This window comes from Brassica oleracea, chromosome C7 (genome assembly GCF_000695525.1).
Source record: "Brassica oleracea var. oleracea cultivar TO1000 chromosome C7, BOL, whole genome shotgun sequence".
Lineage (NCBI taxonomy): Eukaryota > Viridiplantae > Streptophyta > Magnoliopsida > Brassicales > Brassicaceae > Brassica > Brassica oleracea.
The window spans coordinates 4,034,833-4,041,916 of record NC_027754.1 but is presented as its reverse complement, the minus strand read 5'-3'; positions in this window follow the sequence as shown (position 1 = coordinate 4,041,916).

Genomic DNA, 7,084 nt, shown 5'->3' with positions numbered 1-7,084 from the left:
TTTTAAACTCCAACTAGCTCCTCCTTGAAACCTGGGGTAGAAGTATGATATTAATAATCATTCAGAAACCCTAATTACCATGAAGATATGGGCACCCCTATCGGGGTCTTCTCTTTTCTTTCAATGCTCTTAAAACGTCTATCTTCCCCTACAGAATGTGTTCAAACTTGGTAGATGACTGGTTGGGGTGACGAAAGAGAGAGACTACTTGCTCTAGATTTCTTTTACGCCGAATGTGCAGAGAATTTATGTTCGTCTTTTTGGACAGATTTTGTGAAACCAAAGTGAAAAACTTGATCACTGAGCAAAAAGCAAAGCGAAACCAATCAAAGAAGTCTCTCCCTCTCTCTAAATACAACTCTTCTGTCCCTTATTTCTCTCATCCTATCAGTTCAACACGACTTGCTCTGTCCTGCACATTCGAGGGACCATAATTTGACACGTGGTAATAATTGAAACCGGAAAACTCGCACATGGGTCTATACGTTATACTAGCTACACTTGTCTTCCTCATCTCAAATTCTACCTAATTAATTAATGGCATAGTTAAGGTTTTATGTCACTTTTATCTAGGGCAACTTCGTACGGTTGAAAACAAAACAAAAAATCATCATTTTTACTTTTCAAATAAAAAGAAGAAACCATATCGTTAAATAAATTCCTTTTGAGTATAATATAAACTCATAGGGTTAATTAGTGTTTAATATATATCATTGGATCCTCTTTTTACACACCAAGGAGTTTTAATAATTAGATATATACATATACTATTTAAAAGATACTTATAGTATAGTTACTTTCTCCAAGTTGATAAATTCATTAATAAAACCCACAGATAACCAACCCAATATATGGTTGATATTACAATTTAGATGAAATCATTCAAACTACATATACATACAATTCTATTGGTTTTTAAAGTAAATAAGTTTTTTTTTCTTTTTTATAAGTTAAAAAATATCGCTAAAGTTATTTAAAATTGTTAATTAAGGTATAGTATTTGTAATTATCATTTAAAGAAGAAAATCAAAGTGATGCAATCCTAGTCGAACCAATCAAAGGTACAACCTTGGACGAACAAGACGGTTGTAGAACTATGGTTGAACCACTCAATGAAAGACCAACAAAAAAACTAGATCAACCCGGGTGGACTAAAAAGTGCTTGGAAAGGAATCAGATGGACCTGAGTCTGTTTTGAAGAATGATACACTTTTTCATCGAAAAAAGTAAAGCCGACGACCATTTCAAACAGGCCATTTCTAAAGTAGATCAGACCCAAAGTGATGGTGGTGAAATCAAACCTCTATCGCCCCAAAAAGAGATCACCGATCAAAATGAAGACCCATTTTCTTTTTCTAATGGGCCAGTGGCAAGAGCAAGGCCAACAAGTTTAAGGAAGCCATTTTCTACTTGATCCACTTGGTTGAAGGCAAGGAGTTAGTCTTTTGTCTTCTAAATTACCTAGTTTTTAGTTTAAATCTTTCCTAATTATCTACATTTCTTCTAAGAGTTTGCATGCCTTCCTTTTCTTTTTACATAACCTCTTGTACGATTCCAGTTGAATTCAATCATCATTTTTACTAAAACTTTCTCTTACAAATTTGGTAAGTCATTTCTTCCTAAACAACAACTTGATTGTAATGTGTGTGAATCTATAGAATTAACAACCCTCAAGTCAACTTGGTGTGTCATATCCAAAGACAAAAGAATGGGTGAATCAAGAGCATCCGCAGCCCCTGTGTGACTCAATCGATCCATCAAACAATCCAGAAGAAGCTAGTAGCTATCTAACCATCTATACTTTCTGATCCAACCAAAATCAGAATGACCAATCCTACGAAGGTTTCATCACAAAGTGAATTCAGGCATTTGTAATCAAATTTAGGTAGGGTGATTGTGTTCTTCGAAAGAGGTTGCCCTCTGGAAAGCATGGTTCAAGAACCTTGTTTGGGATCATGAAGAGTTTCGACAATCAACACTAACGTAAAATATGTATTTCGGCTGTAATTCTTGAATCTTTTTCACCTTAAGTTTTCAAGTTAAAATGCATATGCACAATAGTTTAAATATATAAACCGAAAATCGAGTACTGTGGAAAGGGGAAATAAAAGAAACATGTTACTCTAGTATATCTAGAGTGGCTATGCACGAGAACACTGCGCCACCTACGTGTTCTTTAAATGTTTCTATCATTAAATATGATTAGTATATATTTTCTTTAGGCATAGAAAAACAAAAATCAGTTAGCACTAGGCCTGAGATTTTTATCCGAGATCCGGATTCGATTCGAGATTCGATCCGGATCCGATTCGAAAATCTGGATATCCGAAGGGGTCGAATCCGGATCCGTATAGTAAAATGTTGGATCCGTCAAAGCCGGATCTGGATATCTTAATTTTTTAGTCCGGATATCCGGATTCGTAAGTTTTATTAATAACTATTTCAAAAATAGTAATATATATATATATATATATATAAAATTTAATTTTATTTAATATATTTTTATTTTTATAATAGTATATATAAATTTTATGTAAAGTTTGTAATATTATACATAAAATAATTAAAAATATTATATATATTTTTATTTTTAAATTATTGTTAATATTTTATATATATTAATATTATTTTTTATTTATTTTAATGATCTAAATCTGGATCTGGATATCCGCCGGATATTACAATTTTTAGAAGGATATTTGACACCCGGATATCCGAAAACCCCAGATCCGGATAAGGATAGTAAAATTATGGATCCGCCGGATAAGAATCCGGATCCGGATACCTCAAAATTGTCCGGATACCCGATCTGTCCCAAACCTAGTTAACACAATAGTAACTTATTAGTTATTAATATCTTGAAGTTTAGAACCTTTTAATTAATTTAGTTTTTGTGTTATTTAAGGGAAAGCATTACATTTTCTGATCTTTAGAGTATTGTTAGTGGAAGTCTTTTAATCAGTCTCTACAAATTAAAAATAGAAAAAAGATAAAGAAAGAAAGAGACGAGTTCAAGAAACTCCTAATTTCTTTGAGAGATTAAGAGCAGCATTATCGCTGACTCTTAAGGAGTTTTAAGAGGTATAAGGCCCACAAAAATCATAAAATCCATCTCTTTTTTCTTTTCTGCAAGAGGCGAGTCCGGTAGAATTTTTGTACTGTTCGCGGGCCCCACTAACATATGACGGCCCGCGATTGGTCCATTTTTTTAAAATCGGACAAAACAAAAAAAAAGTAATAAAAAAAATTAGAACCCGCGCTCCCCCTTGCGTTAATGATGCTCTAATTAAAGCACCTCCAATAAATATTTCTCACTGGAGTTCTTAGAAATAAAAATATTAAAATAATTAAAAAGAGTAGAGAATGTGAGATAAGGTTTTCGGAATAGAGTCTACAAAAAAATTTTAGATACTTTTATTCTATGTGTAATGTTTTGAATCACTAATCTTAAGAAAAAAAAATTAATCACAAAATTGTATTGAAATAAAATACTATCCCTTAGACTATATTTGCGAAGTGATTTTGTCACATGTCTTTTCTACAATCAATTTCACAAAACAAATATGACATGACTACTGAAATTGATGACATGGCTTTCGGAAAAATATGACATAGATAATTTCATTTAATGTTGATTTATATTTTAGGTAAACTTATTAGAATATGGTAATAATTCATATATTACATTTAATATTGATATTTCTTTTTGGTAAACTTTTTTAAAATATGGTAATAGCTCATACATCATCTATAAAATAAATATATTTATATATAATTTCATATTTTGAAATATTATTATTTTGTATACAATTTGTATTACTAAAGTTTTCAAAACTTTCTACAATTTTTAAAAAATTTAAATATCTAATCGTAAGATCATTAGTCTTATATATCTACAAATTTTATAATATTGTTTAGGTTAAATATTTGACAATTATACAATTTTATATTATTTTTATTAGTTTTATAAAAATTGATTTAATATATATCAAATATATATTAAATATTAGTAAGAAAATAGTAAAATCTATAATATTTAATAAAATTTATTTTTAAATATAAATTAGATTTAAAAAACATTTTACTGCAGGAAAACACCTAGTTATCATTATGTTTAGATACTGGTTTTTGGCGACCAACCGATGGTGTTGCTCTTAAGGTCCACCGTAAAAAACCTATTTTTTGTTACCAGAGAAGTTCAGAACCTTAAGCTCATAATTTTCTTATAAATTCAATTTTAAAATAGTACTTCGTATCAAAGTTGATTTGAACATATAGCATAAGAAAACCAATTTTTGCATTATCACTATGTCACTAACACTTTAGTAACATACAAAACATTTTGTTAAAATCAGGAAACATTCAACCGCACTTGAAACTTGAATCTCTTACAACCGCTCGTGAATTAAATCTGAGAAGCTCTATTTGATTCAACTAGAAGATTTTTTACTGGACCACCTTCATAGAAGATGCCAATTTCTACTGAATCTCCCTTAAATCAACTGAGTAATTCCAACATCACCATCGTCCTTTTCATTTGAGATGCTTAATTTTCATGTTGACTTACTCTTAATACATAAGAGAGAAAGAGCCTCATAGAAAAGGAATATGTGCTCAACCAGCAAAGAAGAAAAGTTTCAAATGCAAGCATCAACGGAATATGAATTAGCCCAGCGAAGGAGATAAAACAAAAAATCGCCTAAGCGAAAAGTTTATCCGCAACGAAGGGAAGTTCGATCTAGTGATCGATAATATGATACATTATAAACAAAAAACAAAAGGAGAGGTGGTCACCGGTGGCGAGTTGCTCACCGGCCACGGGAAACGATTTCAAGTTCTGTGGAAGTCTAGAGAGAAGTTAGACTTTTTCTTGACCAGGTGATCGAAACTGAAAATTGTAATATAAAGAGTACAAAATCAAGGTGAAACAAGGATTGAAGGTGAGAAGATAAAGCTCTATCGTCGGCGGTGATCGAGACTTTACCGACGGTGAAGAGAAAGATCAAGTTTGGCATGTCCCATTAATGCCACGTGGTTCGAAATTATTTTGTTACTCGATACGTGTATTTTACTTTGTAATATGTGTAGGGATAAAAAATATTGTACTCTTTATATTAATAAAATCAGAAGTTGACAAAAAAAAAATCAGGAAACATTTATTTTTATAGCTATCTTATTTTCATCACCGATCATCTTTTGTTTTAGTAGTTGTTGATTTTTCCAACTACTAACTAATGTTGTTTACATCTGTTATTTCTTTTCTACAATTAATATTTAATTTGCGGCTGTTGGTTACTCAAAACTAAAGGTATTATTTAATAATATATTTTAATAGATTTTAAATATAAATACATTCTACTGTTGTTCAAATGAAGATTTTAAATTATATTTGAAAATCTAATGTTATTCAATGCATGATTCAGATCCAGTTTTTTAAAATTTAGTGTCTTTCAGCTTTCAAGATTTTAAAATTCTGTGTTGGGGAAATCCAAAAAACTTGTTGGGGAATCCAAAAGCTCTTATTCCACTTGTTCATGATTTTTCTCTTTACCTAGAAGCTTACAGTAGTTTTTATCGCAAATCTAGTCAACTAATCAAGTACGCGGGATACGAATCAAGCAAGAAAAGAAGGAACACAAGACACTTTCATTAACCCGGCGTTCACTTCCCTTCCTCGATGTGAAGAAGGAGCTATACTCACAGGAGAGAGAAATCGGTCTCTCAACCTTCCATTATAAGAAACACGAGAGTACAATACCTTGAGGTTACACACTACAAGAAAACACACCGAATTCCGACGGAGGTTCCGACGGACACCAAGGTCGTCGGATATTTGTGACGGAATACTGACAAATTTCCGACCAAATCCAAAAAAACTAAGTCGTCGGAATTCCGTCGGCCATTTCCGACGGAATTCCGACGAAATAGGGTTCGTCGGAATTTTCCGACGACTTTTCGACGACATTCCGATAAAAAATGTAACCGTTGTAGTCGTCGGAATTCCGTCGGAAAATACCGACGAATTTCCGAAGACATTCCGATTTACAGGAATGTCATCGGAATTCCGTCGGTATTATCCGACGGAATTCCGACGAACCATGTGACCGTTGCCGACAAATATATATGACCGTTGTATAGCCGTTTGAGATTGGACAATACCGACGGAATTCCGACGGACTGCTTTACATCCGTCGGAATTCCGTCGGAAAGTCGTCGGAGGTCCGTAAGCAATTTCCTATAAATACAACCCCTCCTCATTCAAATCATTCACACTTCATTCTCTCTTCATTCTCTTTAGTCATAACAATTCCGTGAAAATCATGTCTTCAGAAGTTTATTATCGTTCGTGGATGGATAAACCTCATTTGGATCCGAACACCAATTTGCTTACGGAAGAATACGTTCAAGGGATTGGAGAATTCATGAGGCTTGTTCAACAGCAACCGGATGCAAAAAGTGGTATGTTAAGATGTCCCTGCTCTTCTTGCAATAATAATAAGGTTATAAAAGAATTTGATGTTTGGACTCATTTGTATATGAAAGGGTTTTCACGTAATTATAAAGTTTGGTACCTTCATGGGGAAACTGGTTATGAATATGGTAGTACTAGCGAACCTCAGCCTGTTAGTGAACCTCAGCCTGATATTAGGTTAGAAGAATCTAGAACGGATATAGATTATGGTGTAGGTACTGAGCAGATGGTACATGATCATTATAGAGGGGAAGAACCAAACCCCGAGTCTAGGAGATTTTTTGACATGTTGGATGCAGGAAAACAACCTTTGTATCAAAATTGTAGAGATGGTCATTCAGTCTTATCATCTGCAACTAGATTAATGGGTATTAAGACAGACTATAATTTGGCTGAAGAATGTATGGATGCGATTACTGATTTTGTCAAAGGTATTCTACCTGAGGATAACCTTGCACCGGGTTCATACTACGAGGTTCAGAAACTTGTTGCAGGTCTTCAACTACCGTATGAAGTGATAGATGTATGTATTGACAACTGCATGATCTACTAGAGAGCGGATGAGACACGGAATATATGCAAATTTTGTGGGAAACCTCGTTATCAGGACAC